This window comes from Cynocephalus volans, chromosome 2, assembly GCF_027409185.1.
Source record: "Cynocephalus volans isolate mCynVol1 chromosome 2, mCynVol1.pri, whole genome shotgun sequence".
Taxonomy (NCBI): domain Eukaryota; kingdom Metazoa; phylum Chordata; class Mammalia; order Dermoptera; family Cynocephalidae; genus Cynocephalus; species Cynocephalus volans.
In genome coordinates, this window is record NC_084461.1 from 219,058,054 (window position 1) to 219,078,383 (window position 20,330).

Consider the following 20,330-nt stretch of genomic DNA (forward strand, 5'->3'; position numbering starts at 1 on the left):
CTTTTTCTGTTTTGTGTATATCATCCCAATGTCTTCTGGCCTTTAGAGGTTCTTTTGAGAAGTCTGCTGTTAGTCTGATGGGGACTCCCTTATAAGTGATTCGATGCTTTTCTCTCACTGTTTTTAGGATTCTCTGTTTGTCTACGAATTTTACCAGTTTAACTATAATGTGTCTTGGAGAGGAACTTTTCGAATTCAATCTATTTGGGAATCTTTGAACCTTCTGGATCTGAAAGTCCATGTGTCTCCCTATATCTGGGAAGTTTTCCACTATTATTTCATTGAAAAATAATGAAACACTTCACCAACTTGCTGGTCATCCTTGCATAGGGACCATGCTAATCTTCTCTGTGCCACTTCAATTTTAGTAGTGTGCTGCCAAAGCACGACTTTCTCAGTTTATTGAATCTACAGGTTTATGTCTTTTATGACATTTGGGAAGTTTTCTCCATTATTTCTCTTAATACTTTTGCAGCTCCTTTCCATTTCACCTGTCATCTTGAACTCTAATTTATAAGTGTTAGTTCTTTTGTTATTGTCCCACAGGTCCCTGAAACTGTTCAGTTTATTAACTTTTTACTTTTGGTCTATTTTATCTTTTGTTCAGTTTGATTAAACTCAATCAATCTGTCTTCAAAGTCAGTGAGACATTCATATGTTTTCTTTACTGTATTTGCCAGTCTAGAAAGCTTTATTATTATTGTAACCTTAAGTTGTAAAACACCTATTTGATTCTCATTTATAACTCTTTCATTAATTCTATGTTTTTGCTCTTCTTTGCTGTGTTCTTGCTATGTTTTCATTTGTTTCAAGAGTATTCTTAATTTCTTGTTAAAGCATTTTTATTATAGCTTCTTGAAATCCATGTCAGATAATTTTAGCATCTGACTCTTCTGTGTTTTAGTGTCTGCTAATTTTTTCTTTATTTTATGTCTTTTTCAAGTTTTTATTTCCTGGTTCTTAGTATGACATGTGATTTTTCTATCAGATAATGGACAGAATATATCATGAGACATTTGGTCTCCAGCTGATGATGAAAGAAAAATCACCTCCCTGCCCAGATGGCTGACGCTAAACTGCCAGCAGAATTGTAGCACTGTAGCTTGATTCCATAAGGCACAGGGTGGAAAGAAGGATCAGCTCCCTCTTCAGCCTTGCTGAAACTGTGGAGAATATTTGCCTCATTTAAAAATATTTCCTTTATTGGTAGGAATATCTTGTGTAATAAAGAATTTGGCCTCACCCAAGGTCTGGATTTGGTCCCCAACTTCTAGGATTTAATCTCTAAACTCTTGAAATTCCCAAGTACTAAGAGTTTGTTTGTTACTAATAGTGAGTCCTGTTGGCCATACTTGATAATTTTTTCTGGCAAGGTGATTCATGATGGGCCTGTTGGGTTACATGATGTCAGCCTATATTCTGGTGTTGGGTGGTAGAAATTGAGTTCACCTCCATAAGCAATTAATCAGTCAGTCACACCTATGCAATGAAACCCAGATAAAATCTCTAAACCTTAAACTCAGGTGAGGTTCCCAGGTTGGCAGTACCTCATGAGTACTGGCAAAAAGAAATGACAGGAAGGTAGTACATCCTGAAGGTAATGGAGGTTTAGCATGTACAATCCTCCTAGATCCTGCTCTATGTTTCTCTTCCTTTGGCTAGTTCTAATTTGTATCCTTTCCCTATAATTAACTGTACCTCTGAGTATAATAGCCTTCAGTAAGTTATTTGAGTCTTTCTAGTGAATTATTGAATTCAGGGGGGGTTTGGGGAAACCCCTGAAGTGACTTTTGTGTCTTAAGTGAGAGTGCTCTTGTGTGAACCTTGAACTTTGAGGTAAGACTCCAACCTGAACAGTTTTGGCCACGAGTCTTGGGCAGACTGGTCAGTCTGCGGAACATTGCTGTTTGTCTAAACCTGGGTGAATTTAGTTTTATCAAATATTTTGTTACCCTAAAATTATCATCATGCCCTCAGGAATCAAAATTGGGAGAATCAGCTAGCTGACTTTGTACAGTGTGAACATAAGACAAATGACTTTAAAAAAACATTTCATAACACCACTGGATGAGTTCCTCAGCAAACAGGCACTCATGTTAACTCTATACAAGTGGCCCACATTTGGGAAGTTTAGAGTTCTTATTAGTGTAGTGTGAGAAAAGCATCCTAGAGAAGCCAACACATTCTCCCCCTGATGTTCTGGTTTGTAAACATATTCGGGCCATGGGAGAAAGATTTTTATTTCACAACACAAAAATTTTCCAGATGACTTTGATATGTAGGTCAAGCAGTTTTGTATATAACAAAATAAAATAATAATAAAAACAAGCACTCATACACCAAATTGATGTTTTTAATGCACAAATAAAAATTCATATACATTCAGTGTAAGAATTAATAAAAAATCATAAAATATTGACAAATTACAGTGTATATTAATAGGATTTTAAATGCTTAATTTAATTACAATTTTTTTGTATATTTTAAATATATTTATAATATGCAAGGGTACTTCAAAAAGTTCATTGAAAAATAGAATTGAAAGACAATATGTTACATCTTCAACAATATATGTCATAAACCTTCTGGCTCCTATAAATGTACTATTAGTTAAAATCAATTAATACATTCATATTTGCATATGTATATATATATACACCCACATATATATCTATGACTGTGTGCATGTGTGTGTGCAAAATATAATTGTATATTTCCTAAAATTTACCCTCGCTTATAAGATTTTCAAGATTTCATTTAATATCATTGAATTATGTGTGTATAAAGCATTTACTTAACACAACTATGATAGTGTAAAATATGAAGATACTATTAAACTCACTCTGTGTACATGACTTTGCTTTCTTTAAATTTAGACATTTCTTGCAAAACCTGCAGTGATGCTCATGTACAAAATATCTTCTAGATAAAAAATAAACATACTTTTATTCACTAATCTTTAATAAATTCTGAATAATAATGTTTCCCTCCAGAGTTCTGAAACTTTTATACGTTGTAAGCATTTTACTGACTAGAACATCTCCTAAGTATTGGCATTTATTAATGTAAGCCAACCGTTATTGATTTTAAAGAAATTAAATACCATATACATTGTGAATCACAAGGGTGCTTTGGTTTCTAATTTAATAAATCTCTTCATATGATAATACCTTAAGCACTGAAAGAGCACTTTTTGTGGTGTGAGGAAGATTGAGCAGATTCTGCTTATGGAATTGCAATATAGGTGTGTCTCAAGTCTCTCTACTCTATAGCTTTGAACCACATTTACCTTTTACTTTTAATTATTGCATTGGTGCAGTGTGTATTAATTTCAGTCAGCTTTAATTTAGTTAAAATTCAACTGAATCCTGATCCTTCTCTTCAATGAGTAAAAATATGGTTTTTGTTTGAGACAATCTAAAAGAAATAGAGTACCAAAAAGAAAATGCAATGTGTAGAGCCCAGATACCCTCAGTGCTGAAGTTTGCTATTTTATACAGCCGTATAATAATAATAACAATAATAAGTGAGGGAGAGATGTGGAGTCTATTCTATTCTAAAATTGTCTCTCAGATCTTGATGACAGAAGTCAAAGATAAAATTGAAAAATCTATTAGACTTGGTAACAAAATAGTCTGTGGGAGCATATTTGGTCAATAAAGCACTCCTACAAATACTGACCAAAACAGAAGTTAGGCATCACATTTCTTCCCTGCAGATGGGCTGCGGTTAGTTAATTTTAAGGAGTGCTTTCCAAACCTGAGGAGACACCTGAGAACAGCATAGTTCACTTCTGTCTCCTAAACTCAGCTTCTCAATTTGTGTTCTTTTAGTATGTTGGAGGTAGTGGTGAGAGGGGCCAGTCCTTTACACCAGCCCTCACCATGAGGGCAGAGCCGAAGAGCTGAGAAGGTGGCGAGCCATTGACATCCTTCCCAGCAGCCCCTTCTGTGTCCTCCAGGTCTGTCCCTCCCTGGTGATATTGCCACTGTTTGAAACATGCCTTTACTCCATTTTCTGTGCCAGCAGTTCTCAAAAGCATTTTTCTTGAAATTGATGAAATGAATAAATAGATCCAGGGATATGATGTTTGTTTGTCTTCTCTTTTCTGCAGCAGTTCTTTGTCTTCTAATATTCCAAAATGCATTGTGAATTACCGAAAGGAGGATAAGAGATGTAGATGTTTATTTGTAGCAGATGTGGCTCCCACTTGTCTCACCTGCAGACACTTGGAAGAAAACCATTTCCAACACACTGGAAGGTCTCACCTGCAGGGCTTGAACCTCCACTTCTACCTGAGGACTTTCTCTAGCAGCAGGAGGTTGCTGCTGGGTGGGGGAAGGGAAGAAAAGAAGAGGAAAACTCACAACTAGTGAGGGGTGCGTGCACCAGCTTCCTTGCCCTCCAGTGGTACAATTCTGAGGTGTGTTTCACACAGTGTCCAACAGGATTGAGCCCGTATCTAACACAGAAAATTGCATTAGCTTTTCTAACTTTTCTGTTTTATTTTTTTCTTTTTGCCTTGTCTTGTTTTTACTGTGCTTTTATTTATGCTTTTGAGATCACCCAAATCAATACATTCCTTTTTTTGAACTCCCAGCACACATACATGACATTGGTAGCCATGTTCTATTATAGTCACCTTGGGTGTTATGATGATAGTAAGATGGGAAACTGTAATGTCACATTCATTAAGGTAAAATAAAAAATATATATTAATGTTTAAAGATTTTAAAAACCAAACCAGGCATTGTCTTCTTTTGAATTGACATGGGTTCTTAAAAGCCCAGAATTATTTTAAAGAAGGCCTTTCCTCTAGGAAAAATGTGACATCCGGAATAAATTATTAATACACTTATTCTTGGAACCCACTGTATGTTAGAGGATTTTTACACATATATTCCTGAACTGAAAAACTGATTGTGGATTCTTTTGATAAGCACCTCCTTATATAACATGATTATACTTATGACAGAGAATTGAGGGTTTACAGATTAACTTATTCTATTTAGAGAATAAAAAGCAATTATTTCACAGGAAACATGCATATGTTGACAAGATATATGTAGATTTTAAAACATATTCATATATTTTGAGCCAATTAAAAATTTTTTCAGTCTGCCTACAGTTTTATACCTGACAAAATGTGTTTAAACTAAAAAGAAATACCTTAAACAATTTTGAAATTTATTATTATTTCTGAGATTGGCTGAAAGAATTATGGTATGGTGAAATATTCTGATAGGCATAGTTTGGGACAGTAATAATTCCTCAGAGATAAACCCTTGCTAAGACAGTTTATGATAACATACAGGCTTTCCAATTTTAAAAATGTATAGGACAGCACTAAGAAGGAATGAGAGATAGTACATAGATTTTACTTAAAAACGTACTGAAAATAGACGTCTAAATAAATCATATGGATACATTGTACATCTAATTGTTTACCTGAATATTTTATTTGTGCATTTTATTCCTACATGATTTTTTGCTTGAGTTTATAAAAGTTTGTTATTTTTATGATAGATGTATTATATACTAAAGGGAAATTAGAACATAAAAAAATGAAGAAGAAAAATATTAGCGATTATCAACCAAAAACAATAACTGCATGATCTAAGCACACATAAACTGTGTCTTATTTACACAGTGTATCCAATGTTTATGCTTCAGAGAGTGAGAAAGAGACTTCAGGGACAAAGAAGCAAAGTAAGAAAACTTTTGCAATACATCAGTGTTACCGAAAATTTTGGAAGTTAGTTTAAGATAAAAGCAGTGAGAAATGACAGAGGGTATTTAAGGTGACCTAGAAAATTAAATCTATGTCTGTAATGGGTAAGAAACAGAATAATGCTTATGTTTCTGGCTTAAGCAATGATACTACTTCCTGAGAAGTAAAAAAAATAAAAGAAAATTTAATTTTTGGATATTGTATTTTATGCATACAAGTGCAAGAAATATATTTTGTTAATATCAGAGCAGTTGCAACTAAAGCATATGAAATTCCCTAAGTGTGCCTGTGTGGGAAAGACATAGACAAGCAAAAACCAGAGGAACAGACGTAGCCAAAAAACACAAAAAATCTGTACTTGTATGTATTCCTGACAACCATCACTCTACTCTTTGCTTCTATGTGTTTGACTTTTTTGGAAACTGCATATAAATGGAACTGTGAAATATTTCTCTTTCTATGACTAGCTTATTTTATTTAGCATAACATCCCCAGGTTCATTCATGTGGTCACATATGGCAAGATTTCTTTCTTTTCTAGGCTGAATAATATTTCATTATATGTACATACATACTACATTTTTAAATCCATTTATCCATCATGGAAATTTAAGTTGTTTGCATAATTTGGCTATTTTGAATATTGTTGCAATGAACATGGGAGTTCAGATATCTCTTTGAGATCATGATTTCAATTGTTTGGATATATAATAAGTGGAATTGCTGGATCATATGGTAGTTCTATTTTTAATATTTGGAGAACCTGCATATAGTTTCCCATAGCAGCTGCACCATTTTACATTTCTACCATAGTATATGAGGGTTCCAATTTAGCCATATCCTCACCAACATTAGTCTTTTTTTTTTTTTTTTCATAATAGCCATCCTAACAAGTAGGAGGTGATAGCTCAATATGAGGATATGTTTAGGAGACTAAAAAATGACCTTGCAAATTTGAGTAGTGGTTTGTATAAAAATATACTATTCGAATTAAAAACTCATTTAGAGGCTTAGTAGATTAGACACACAGCCAAAGTGAGACCTTATAAACTGCAGAAGCCAAAATAAATGTGTTGGAATGCATTACAGATAATTTGAAAACCTGCAAAATGTGGATAGAATCATAAGATATATGAAGGGTAGAATGAGAATGTGTCAGATGCATTTAATGGATGCTCTAATACAGGAGGGGAAAATTGGAAAAGGTTAATATTTGAAGGTATTCTGGCTGAAGTTCCCTGTACTTTTCGTTTGTTCCTAGTTTTTTGGGTTTTTTTTGTTTGTTTGCTTTGGTTTTTGATAGCTTGCCAGTACAGAGATCCAAACACTTTCTATACTTTTGAAATACGCTAATCCACATATTTGAAAATTTAATGAATCATAGCAAGGTACATGAAGATCAATCTATACTTAAATATCCCATAGTGCTACTGCAAACAAGCAGGAAGAGAGAAGATATTTTAAATGGGTTAGAAAAAATTAAATTACCATTAATTGTATTAAGACATGAAAAAATGGAAAGTAAAAGAACGATCTAATTTGTTGGAAGAAACTAAATGCCATTCTAGAATTCTCAACCAAAATAAAACACATCCATCAACCCACGGCCAAATAAAGACATTTTTAGACAAACAAAATGCCACTAACAAAACTCCAGTAGAGAAACTCCAAAGAAACTTGAAAGGAGATACTTCATGTTAGGTTCAGTGAGATGAAGGAAAGGGGAATAGAGAGAGAGAGAGAGAGAGAGAGAGAGACCCTAGCCTGTGCTATTTCAGCCAAGTAGCTTTATTTTCTAAGGCTTTGAGGGTTCAGGCCTTGTGGTCCGATAACATCTGGTCAGTTAGGGCACAGGCTTCTGAAGCATTCCTTCCAGCCCAGCCCAATTGCCTTAGGCCATGAACCCTAATGCTTCAGGGAGGTTAAAGTTCTGAAATGAAAGAATGAAAAAAGAACAAAATATATTGTAGATACAGGACAGATCTACATTAAAAAGTATATGAGTTGTAAAACAAAAATATTATTAAAATAGATAAGCACTACGATATATAAATTGGGAGAAGAATTAAGAGGTCTAAAGTGTTCAAAGATCTCTGCATTGTCTGAAAAGAGGATAAAATTATATATTACCTTGGAACTTTGATAAGTTAGTTAAGCATTATATTCCTCTAGTGTATCTATGAAAATAGTAGAAATAAAAGTAATAATTTAAAAACAAGAAGAAAACTGATAAATACAAATGAGATAAAATAAGAAATTTATTATACAACATATAAAAAATCACAGAAAACACAAAAGTTAAATATAAACATAAACTTTCAAAGATTGCCTTATATATAAGCCAGCAATAAGCTTCTATTAAAATACAAAGATTGGCAGAATAGTTTTTTTTTTTTATTTAATCCAACTCTATGATAGTTACAAATAGATACAACTAATATATAAGTTTAGAGAAAGTTTGAAGTTTAAACAATATACATACTGTGCATATTCAATATATAATACAATATGCATACAAACAAACCATGCAAATAAAATTTTTTAAAAAGTTGGTGGTGTTGTAGCAATATTAGATAAAACAGCATATTAAGTTAAAAGCATTTATTGAAATAAGGGAGTCAATTCCTTATGATAAAAGTTTAAAGTTATTAAGATTTAAATGTGTATTAGCCTAATATGTGTATACAAATAAATATATATATAAATAGCATATATGAAAATAAATATATATAAATTAACATATATAAGTAGCTAGACATATATATATATAAAGTAAAAATATCAGAACTTCATGGAGAAATTAACAGGACCTCAAATCACTGTAGATGTTTGAAAACACATTTTTCAGTAATAGAAGAAAAAAATTAAAACAGCAAGCACTAAAAGAGGTTATTAGATTAACAAAAGTAATCAAATTTTGCATATAGAACGTGAATGGTATAATTCATGTTATTTTCATGCTCATACAGAATACTGACAAAAATCAACATTTTCTAGATCATACTGAGACAGGAAGCTAGATAGCGATGCAAGCCAGAGAAGGAAAAACTGGTTACTTGCAAATGTGACAAACAGGTTCCCTTAGCAGGCATTCACATGCACAGAAGCAGAGACAAAGACAATTCCAGACAGGGAGCCTACCCCTCACCCCCCACTCCCTACCTTGGGCACCATTTGGTTAGACCACTGACTTCCCATCAGCTAGGGTGCCAATCTCTTTAATCAATACTACAGAGATTACATTCAGGGCTCAACCAATGATCAAATGGCATGAATACAGCTAAGAGGACTTAAAACCCCAGGGGTGTAACCTACTGAGCTCTTGAGCGCTCTCTCATTTGAGTCCACTCCATTTTCTCTAGAGTGTAGTCTTTCCTCTTCCTTTCTAGATAAACCTGCCTTTACTTTTCATTTCTGAAAGAAAGTGAGCCAACATGCTGGGTACTGTTCAAGCTTTATTAAAGAAAGAAATCTTCCGGGCTGTACTCAAAATGGAGGACAGCCTGGGGCTGCCCTGAAAATGGGGGACAGCACCAGGTGTGGGGGTGATAGAGCTTATATTGGTATGTTGGCGCCAAGAGCTGGGTGATGTAATTCGGGATGGTGATTGAGGTAGGTCATGGGGATGGAGAGTTCTGAGCAGGTGGAAATGCTGAAAGTTTCATTTTGTCCGAAACCTTGAGGCTTCTTGTAAGAGAGAAGAGGGGAGGGGAGGGGAGGAGGTGGACAGAACCATTTTGTACTTGGGCTTGTCTAAAATGTCACTGGTTATGTTGCAGATCTATTAATTTCTCGTGTGACTCATCCAATTCTTTGTTCAAGACACCAAGAACCTGGATCTAGCCAGTGGGACCTGGAATTTTCCCTTAACAATACTACAAACCCCTACAATTTTCAAAGAAATAAAGTAACACAGTATATTTCCTGAATGACAGCTTTTAAGCTAAAATATCAATAACAAAAGGGAAATCTATAAAACATAAATCTAAATAATATGGGTCAAATGCATGTAATACAATATATTTTAAGGTGAATTGTTAACACAAAAATGGAACAAACATTTAGGTAATGCCTCCAAGATATGGAAAGAGGAAAATTTGTAACATCATTTGGGCTATTTAACAAGAATTATGAAACGAATAAGAAAGCGAGACAGATGGGAAGGGAGGCAAACAGAGAGAGAAAGAGAACCAGTAAAGGTAACATGAAGAATGAACGAAATGATACATAGAAGGACAGACATTAGATAAACAGATGCAAGGGTCAAAGGAAAAATTCATCTGTGTAGCTTCATTCATAAAAATCACTGACAAATTTAGATCAAAATGAAGAAAAGGATAACAAATTTTATTATTTAATATGCTGGGAGAAGACAAAGCATGAGGGAATCACAAGAGAGTAATGTCCCAAATGCCAGTACAGTAGAGAAGCTTCTATACTAGCGTTATGAGGGAGAGAAGGTGGGGAGGTATGAGTCTCAGAACAATGGCCTGAGACTAGGTTTCTCTGAAGCTCTGGGGGGAGGTGTTGTCACAGGTGAAAGACGAAGTCAGAAGTTAAGTGGAGACATCTAGTATGCAGATGAAAATACTTCTGGTAATCTCACAGCTGCCCTCAAAGAATAGAATGCTGTTTGAATTTATAGATGTAAATTTCTTTCCACAAAGAAACAGCCTTCTAGCCAAATCCTGGTTTTCCAGTCTCTCTGAATTAGCCATCTTGCAATATGTCAAAGAAGTTTATTTCAGGGCTGAAATATTTTGCTTTCCTAAGTCTCTCCTTTGAAACTTTAATTTTTAGAGGGTATCATATATTAAAATAAGATTGGTAGCTATGGAGCGATTTGGGTTAGAAGTTTCAAGAGAAGAGATAGGCAAAAGAGAAAGCATAAATTAGAAAAAGTGGAAAAAAACAAATTTGAGTACACTGTTTCATATTTTCTTGAATCAGTCTTGTAGTCCTGAGAACAGGTCAGTTTCATTGAACAGTTGTGCCCCATTCCAGGAAGCGGCACTACAGATGGGTTCCCATCAAGGCTAGGTCTCTGCGTGGTGTAGGTACACAAGTATTTAGTAAGAAGTTTTCTGTGAAAACAAAATAAGACAAAGGCTAATGTCTGGAGTTGCCTATAAGCTAGCTTTTCTAGAGTCTCTGGAGCATCTTCAGCTGGAGTAGCCTGGCTGTGGCAATCTGACAGATTTTTCTGGATCGCAGTTTGTAGGTACAAAGTTTGTCCGAATATAGGCTGGTAATAGTGATTTTTCTTCAAAGCCAAGATCACTTCAGCCTGCAGAGCCTTAGGAAAAAGGCTGCTTCAACTTCTAGTGATTTCAAGTCAGAATTGTAGGGGAAAAAAGAAAAACTGAAAACTTTAGCCTGGACAGGCACAGCCAGGTACTTGAAAGAAAGTGAGATGAAACACCGGGTATCAAGCTTTATAATCTGCTGGGCTGTCCTCAAAATGGAGGACAGCAAAGGTGTGGGGGTGGGAGAGCTTATATAGTGCACCAAGTGCTGGCTGATACAACCAAGGAGTGGCATTATGCTAATGCAGAAGCTATGTGACCAGGGTGGAGAACTTCACCCTCATGGAAGCAAAAGGTTTTCTGTTTCTCAAAAATCATGAGATTTCTTACAAATGGAGGGGCCAGTGACTATTTTGTGCATATTGTGTGCAAAATGGCACTGGTCACGTCCAAGATCCATCATTCCTGCCTTCTAAGTATAAGGAGAAGGGAAAAAGGGGTGAAGGTATCCTTCTTCTGAAGCTACTTCCTGCTGGAGATGGGCAAAGATATGAAAAACATAAAAGATTTATGTTGGTGTGTAAAACAATTGGTTTCATGTGGGGAGGATGTATTCTTCCAGGGAAGGGTTGCTGATTCTGAGGGGCTGAGATCCTCCTTGCGGGAACAATTTAGCAACCTTTTAGTTGGTGAAAACCTGGATTTGTTCCTGCAAGAAATTAGAGAACCACCAAAAGAGACAGGGAACAAAAAGTAGGATGAGTCCCAGCACAGTTAGGGGTTCTAGTAGGGGCATAAATCAGGGCACCAAGCGTTCAGTGACTGGGGCCACTCCCAAGGTGTGTTTGTGTTTTTCAACCCTTTGTGTCGGTGGGTGATCAGTGCTTGCTTTTAAATGGTTTAAGTTGTTTTGGGTCATTCTGGACTCATTTACATAATAACAGCATTCCTCTCCCAAGAAAAGGCAGGTGCCTCCCTTTTTGGCTGTAAGGAGGTCAAGGGCCCAACGGTTCTGTAAAGCAACTGTCACAAGTGAGGTTACCTATTGCTGGAGGGAGGAGATGCTATCTATATTTAGTTCTTCTGAGAGTTTTTGATAAAATTGAGGGGCAGTAGCAAGGCCCACTATGCCAGTCCCAGTTGCAAGAAGGATCCCTGCCCCAATTAAAAAAAAATGTGCAATTAGTGTCCTAAAGGAGTGGGGGGCACTTCCTGGGGGGGGGGGATAAAGTTAGTTCCAGTCCCGTCTTCATCCCTCCATCTGTCTGGACTATGACATTGGGGATGAGCCAAATGAATATGCAAGACATTACGTTAGGAGGCAGGCGATAGGATAACATAGTTTTACAAAGGAAATATATTCTGGTTTTAGGACATGGATGAGGAGGGGGAAAGTGAGTGGTAGCATTTGCTGTTAGTAAGGCAGAGTGTGGGTAGGCCTTGCATAATGCTGACAGTCCCCACTGAGGTGAGATTAGAGGAAAGTGAAGAGACATTTGTGGACATGCTGTGGGCTGCATCAACAGGGAGGGGGAGCACAAAAAGTTTCTCACAAAGTGGGAGACAGATGAGTCTCTTGGGGACCAGTCTGATTCATTGAGGACTGCATCGTCCCTGCAGACCTGGAACCTCCATGTTCCAGGTAAGGAAGAGCATTGAGATAGGAGGATAAACACAGGAAAGAAGTGAAGGGTTAGGGAGCCAAAAGAATTTAAAGGGCACATTGCCACAATGAAATTGCTAAGAAGCATCCCACTGATAGGAGGTAAAGGAGTTCCAGGAGAAATGTTCCTATAATGTTACAATGCTTTGGGGCAGCAGTGCCCAATCCTGTAGCAAGTACTAGAACAGGTAGTATAATAAAGGTTAGGGACACGGGGTGGCATGTACTTTTCATGTCCCATGGTGGCAAACCCATGGTAGCAGGTTGGGACCAGTCTTGGAGTAGCTCTTGTGCAAAGGATGTGAAGTGGGCATGCAAGAGTGAGAGGAAAATCACCGGGGGAAAGATCATCCTTCTCGGATTGGCGGAAGAGTGGAGGTCCTGGAGATTTTCAGTTTTGTGGGTCCTAAAATGGATGAAGTGTAAGGAGAGGTTGGGTTGGGCATTGAGCAGAGGGACCCCTCTGGCTTGGTGTTAACAGATTCTTTGGGTAAAGTCTCAGGTGCTAGTTTTACCAAGGGTAAGTGATACCAAGGGGGCTTTTCTTAGTACTTCTACTGCCATGGGGGTGGCAAGAAGTACTGTATAAAGTCCTTCCCAACATGGCGAGAGGGGCATTGGAATTCAGGTTTTAATATACACTTGCTGTCCCGTGCTCAGTTTAAAGTCTGAGGGGGCAGTGGGGAAAGGATGAGGTAACTGAAGGTTGGCTTATTCCCTAAGAAGATCCCTAATGAGCAAAAGAGTAGGGAGATACTGGCCTAAAGGAGATGAACTAAAAGGGAGAAGTGTGAGAGTGAAGGGTCTATCATCTTTGGCATCTAGTTTTTTAGAGAGGTATGCAACTGGGGAGAAAATATATCCCTCCTCTTGTCCCAAAACCCCAACTACCAATCCTTGGGTTTCAGTGACATATAGGATAATAAGATGAGATAGGCTTGTAAGGGCTAGAGCTGGGGCTGCAAGGTGAGTGGCTTGTAATCTCTGGAAGGGAGAATGAATGGGCTTTGTGGGACCTAAGGGAATGGCAGGATTCCCTTTGGCTGCCTCATAAAGTGGTTTTGCTAGCACGCCACAATTGGGAATCCACACACAGAGATATCCTGCAAGCTCCAGGAAAGAGAGGATTTCACCCTTTGCAGTAGGAGTAGGGAGTTCAGAAATTAAACTCTTATGATCCACCAGGAGAAGAAATTTGGGCCTTGCTGGGGGACACTCGATATCCCCTAGAGACCAGGAAATTAAGGAGAGCAACAGTGTGGGTCTGTGAATACTAGGGCTAAAAAGAGGAGGGCATCCACATATTGTATTAAACTGCTAGAGGTTGGAAGAAGTGCAGATAAGTCTTGAGCTAAGGCCTGGCCAAACAAGTGGGGGCTATCCTGAAATCCCTGGGGTAAAACTGTCCAAGTAAGTTGTTGGTAATGGTGCATGTCAGGGTCAGTCCTATACTAAATGGTATGAGCTGTTAGGCTTTATAACATGAAGGATGGGTGCATTGCAAGGTGAATGGGTGGGTCATAGAAGATGAGACGAGAGATGCTTGTTTATAATGGGCTTTAACCCTATTAGGTGTTTGTTAGCAATGGGGTATTGTGGGACATTAGGGAACAAAGAGGGGTTCCACAACTTAACAAGGATAGGGGAATGGTGCATAGCAATGAAGGTAGAAGGGTCCCATACGATGGGATTAACCTTGTCCGAGGGGAAGGGGAAGGTGGAAGCCTCAGGTGGCAGGTCTGGGGGTGGCCTGTAAGAGGAGTATTGTAGCTGGAGTTAAAGTGTTTAGGGTAAGAGTAGCTTTGAATTTGAAAGGAATGTCCTGTCCCAGTAAGGGGATTAGGCATTGAGGCATTATTAAAAATTTGTGTGTGAATTGGGTGTAAGGTAGGGTGAAGGAAAGGGGTTGAGTGATCCATGGATAGTATTCTGATCCTGTGACCCCTACTATTGTGATATAGGATGGGGTTGTTGGTCCTGCATATTTAGGAAGGGTAGAGTAAGTGACCCCTGTATTGATGACAAAAGAGATCAGCTTACTTGCTATGAGGCAAGTTACCCTGGGCTCACATGTGGTGATCTCCATGGGGGTCTTGGGCCCTGGGCATTGTCAGTCCTCTCCTGGGCAAAGCCAAGCAGCTCTGGTAGGGATTGCCATGAAGCCAAAGGCTGTGGGTTGAGGACTGGGCCACTCCCTCTCTGGCAAGTGGAATGGTCAATTCCCCAGTGACCTAGCTGTTTGCAGTGAGGACAGGGCCCAGGAGGGGGCCTGGGGATAGAACAGGCCCATGCCCAGTGGCCTGGTTGACTGCATTTGAAGAATTTCCTTGGTGGCTTGCTCCTGGAGGCAGCCGGTTTTGGAGTGTGTGAGCCTCAGATTGCATTAGCCAGGAGCTGGTATTTGGCCTGATCTCTTTTAAAATGATTTTTATTCTCCTCCTCCTCCCTATTGTTAAAAACTTTGAAGCTACATTGAGGAGGTCTCATTGGGTTTTATTTGGACCAACCTCAAGTTTTTTTTTTTTTTTTCGAATATCAGGGGCTGATTGGGTCATGAAATGAGAGTGTAAGAGGGCCATGCCTTCAGGGGAGTTTGGACCTCAACATGTGTATTTATGTAAGGCCTCAGAGAGACAGGTTAGGAACTTGCAGGGATTTTCAGTGGATCTCAGTGTGATTTCTCCAAGCTTGTCATAATTGACTGACTTGTGAGTAGCCTCTTGGAGGCCATAAATCAAGTGTGTGATCATGTTATCCCAGAGATCCTGATCCCTGTGGCCAGCCAGATAGTTCCAATTTGGGTCTGTGCAAGGTATGGCAATGACTACCACAGGCCACCTGCTATTTTGAGCATGTACCTCATCTGCCTGTTGTTGGGCTGTTACCCAGACCTGCTCCCTGTCTTCAGGGGATGGATATGTGTCTGGGTCATACTGGAAGGATCCCAGTCATTTTTCAATTTGGGAAAGGTCCAAAAGAGAAAAAGGGACATGGACTCAGACAATTCCCTCCATCCCAGCCACTTTATACCACTTCACAGAGGGGGTATAAAGAAGCCAGAGCTGAGGCAGGGTTGTCACCTGAAAAGGGGGGAGAAGAAGAGGGGTTAGGTGTCTGAGGATGAGCATCTCGAGATGAGGTGTGGGGAACAGAGGGAAAAGGTGGAGGGGTTGGTGAAGCAGTTGGAGTGTAAGGAGGTGGTTGGGGAGCAGAGTGGTCTGACAGATTAAAAGATTGATCCAAGTCTGGAAGGGGAGGTTGGGCATGAGCTAGGAGAATTTGAGACATAGTACAGTTTTGACAGAGAGAAGGTTTGTAGTTGGATGTAGAAAAAAGGCTTGAACATAAGGAATCTTTCTGGCTTGCCATTTCAGTGACAAAAGTTGTTCAGGAGAGTATATAAATCAAGAGTGCCATCTCCTGGCCCCTGGGATCCATTGTCTAGTTTGTTTTTAAGCCAAATCTGATTTCAGTAGAAAATGAGGCATTTGGGTTTTAATGTCTTCCTGGAGGCTGAGGGATTGTAGACAGCCCAGAGGCATAGAACATGGAGGAAATTGGTCAGGAGATATCCCAAAGGCATAGAATGTGGAAGTTTGGATTGTGATGATCCCACTTAGAGCGTAAGAAAGGAAAAAGATAGTCCTAGTAGAAGAAGAGTGCCAAAAAAGAGCATCCTCTTTGCTGTGCACCTTCTTTTCGAGAGAAAAGCCACCAACTGGCTAGAGGAGCGTCCTCCAATAACTGTGGGGCATGAGAGGGTTTCCCTCTGCCAAGTGCCTGGGCTTCGTAGAGACCATAGTCGTGGACAATAGTCAGGGGAACCCATAGAAGCAGGACAGACCCACTGACTCACCCTGAATTGAGGCTGATGTTGGATGCATTGATCTGAAATGGCAAAAGGAGAGAGTCCCAGAGGTACCTGGTTCAGCAGATCCAGGAAGGATGGCTGAGGGCCAATCAACCCAGGTGGGGATCATCCAGGAACATTGGCTAGAACCCTTCCCGGGTTTCAGCACTAAAATGAAAGAAAGTGAGACAAAACACCGGGTACCAATTAAACTTTATTAAAGGAAAGGAATCTGCCAGGCTTTGCTCAAAATGGAAGGTAGCCAGCAGTGCCCTCAAAATGGAGGACAGCACCAGGTGTGGGGGTGGGAGAGCTTATATGGACTGCAGGGCACCAAGGGCTGGCTGATACAATCAAGGAGGGGCATTATGCTAATGTGGAAGCTTTGTGACTCAGGTGGAGAACTGTGCCCTCACTGAAGCAAAAGAGTTTCTGTTTCTCAGAAATCATGAGGTTTCTTACAAAGGGAGGGGCTGGTGACTATTTTGTGCTTATTGTGTGCAAAATGGTGCTGGTCATGTCCAAGATCCATCAGTACTGCAGGAAATTAAAAATTTAAGATTTAGTGCAGATAATAAAATCTCAAAAAAAAAAATGCACAGTGCTAGAATGTAGTCACAGGTGTTCTACAGTTTTCTTTCTCTGAAACACAATTTTTCTCTCTCCAAGTCCTCCATTTCTACCAAAGATATTTCTAACAAGGCAAATTTATTTGCAAAATAAGTTTAGTGTCTGCCCTGATTATCTGCATAAAGTGCAGCAAGAATAATGATTTATCATATAGGCTTTCTTTAAATAGTCTTTGCTGGGACTTTTATAAGGATTCTCAGGCTAGACCTTTAAAAGCCTTTCATGGCTTAGGAAGCCAAGCCAAGGATTTGACTCACTCTGACTACCTGTATGAGTTGAGTGAATTCCTCTTTTTGGAAGTTCCCAAAATTTTGAGTTTCTGGCTTGTTAGAAAGTTGCATTCTTTACTTACTACAAGGCTAGGAACCCTTTAACCAGGTAGACAAGGTCTCAGGTCAGTCTTCCCAAGGGTTTTTATTGGTTCCATAAAAAGTCAACCTGTACCAGATGTGTGAAAGAGGGGGACGGGTAAGGGAGGAATTGGTAAAGCGACATGAAAAACGATTACATTGTATAATGTTGAATGAATGTAATAATTATCCTGATTTGGGCATCACATATTGCAGTCAAGTATTGATTTTTAACTCTGTATCCCCAGATATGTACAATCAATTATGTTTACATAAAAAAGTACTTATACCAAAAAAAAAAAAAATCAAGTTCAATTAGTCAAGGCTGTCTGGTCATATCTGAAAATATGACAGTCCAAACAAAGCCTTGCTAAAACAAAACCTTGGTAAAATAACCAGTGTCTCCAATTCTGTCCTGTTAACAAAGAAAGCAGAGTCTTATTGAACTTATGCAAATAACTATATTGCCATAAAATAAGAATACTCATGAATATTGTCAAAATCTTGGAGTGATAAGTAGAGAGAAAAAAGTAAATGTTTATTTTTTGCTCACAAAAGTACACTTTACCAAATAGCTCAAAAGAAAGGAAAAAAAATCATTCAAATTTGGAAAACAAAACAAAGAGAATTAGCAATGTTGTAAAAAATAAAATTTTAAAAAAAATTTTTAGTCTTTTATTGGTTCAGTCCCATGCAATTAATTCTTGTTCTGCATGATGGTAGATTAACACTTTTCTGAGTCCAGTTTTTCCAGTGGAGTTCTGGAGTACTTACCTAGTTCAGTTGAATAATTTCAAAGTCATCTGCAGAGGTCCATATTTCAGAGTATCTATCAGAGTCTTTTTTATCCTTTCCATGAACATCTTTGAAGAAATAATACTTTAGTATTTGTAAAGACTTTTTTAAAAGAGTACTGAAATAAAGCAATTTACTATGGCATAAAGACACAATTGATGAAAAAAAAAAAAACCAGGTTATTTTCATGGCCTACAATAATTTTTTCATAACAGCCATAACTATGACTGATAACATACCATCACATTTCAGAATCTCCACAATTTCATACAATTTTGGAATACATACTAATAATGCATTTGTGCAAATATAAAGTTACATAATTTGAGGAAAGAAATCGTAATTGTTTAACTCAGTTTTCCTAAGTAATCAGAAGACCTAATCAAAACAAGAATCTATTTCTCACACTTTTTTTTTTTTTGCAGTTTACTCTAATGGTAACACAAATTATTTATTATATCTTATCAAGACTACAGTGAAACTCTTTAAAAGGAGAAAACCAAATTTCATTTTTGTACCGGTGTTGTATTAACACTACGATAACTTCAATAAAAACTTACAAGCAAATCTATTCAATATCAGTCAGTTTTGACCCCACAAGACAAGATTTCTATGAACTTTTAAATTTTTTCCCAATTATATCCATTTATTTATTCCTATAATTTTAAAAAAATTTTTAGCTTGAAATAACCTTTAAATGTCCTTTTACCTAGACAAAAAAATTTTAACGAAAACTACACTATATCTTCGGGCCCTTTTTATTACTCTCTTTACCAAAAAACATATTTTCCTTTGCTTTCATCCTACTTTCCTTAAACACCCTGTGTATATAATTGCTTTTCTTACACCTAGCAGTTTTAATTAAATATGTTAACTATAATTTTAACTCTTAGTAACCCTAATTTCCAGTGAAAAATGTAGTAAGCAAGCAGTTTTGAACTGTTTTATATCAATATTTGTAGATGAAAACATTTCCTAATTTTTGAAAAGACATGTTTTCTCAGTATTTTTTCTCGACAGATCTAAATATGTTTATCTTTTCTTATGTCACTTAAAAACAAAAGTCTAAGTATATAAAATAAAACTTAGGTATAATAACTAATGTTTCAGTATTTTAACTTAGAGATCACTCAGACATTCATGGTTACCTACTACTTAATTTAACCTGACATGACTTTAAGATTTCAAACTACTGAGAACAATTTTTGAAAATATGACAATTTTATTTATAAGCATTTAACCCATTCACATTTGCCTAATTTCCTCATGCCAGGCTAAACCTTTATCAACCAGTATTAACCAAGGCCTTTGAGATATTGGACATAGGTACCCCTAACCTAGCAGTCCTGGGTTTCAAGAAACTATATGATCTCCAGGGCAGCCATGAGGAGCCCAGGACAGAGAGGGAGCTACAAAGATAATGTCTAAAGGATATCGTCCCTCCCGGCATGTCCAGGAGGCAGAGCTAGGACACAAAGGATGAGACCTTATTGGGTTTTATCCTGCAGCTGGTGGTTTGTGCACTGTGGCCACATCTGTCCCCAGGCCTCACATGGCCACCTGCCTAGAAACCAGAATTCAGAGGCTTAAAATCAAAAGCAAGCAAATGAGACATGGGCAAGGCTTTGGGAGAAGCCCAGCAACCACTCCTCACTGCTCTTAGTTCCCAGAATACCAAATATACCGCAAAAGCAACAAGCTTGTGACTATGAAACAGCAGAGACAGTACACATTTGTTGACCAATAGACAAACCCAGGCAAAAAGGTCTAAATTAAATCCCGAAACCATTATTTTATCAACAATTTCAAACACTAAAGTCACATGAACGTGAATAGTATTTAGGCTTATGATGAGTGCATATTATTCATAAGCCAATTTGAAACCAAGTAGACAGTATATACAAACACATGTATAGACAAATGTGTAGACAACACACGGCCCACACATGCTTTCTCACAAAGACAATAGATACTTGGAAATCCAAATTTGTTTCTTTGAGAAGAGTATTAAAATGAAAAAATATCTAGTGAGGCTGATGAAGAAAAATAAAGAAAATGCACAAATA

General features: G+C 37.8%; 1 non-coding gene across 1 annotated transcript; it reads right to left on the reverse strand.

The window, feature by feature from the left end:
- Positions 1-285: 285 nt before the first annotated feature.
- LOC134371320 (U6 spliceosomal RNA) lies at positions 286-387 on the reverse strand. Its single transcript, XR_010022758.1, has one exon. It is a non-coding gene; the product is annotated as a U6 spliceosomal RNA (small nuclear RNA).
- Positions 388-20,330: the final 19,943 nt, after the last annotated feature.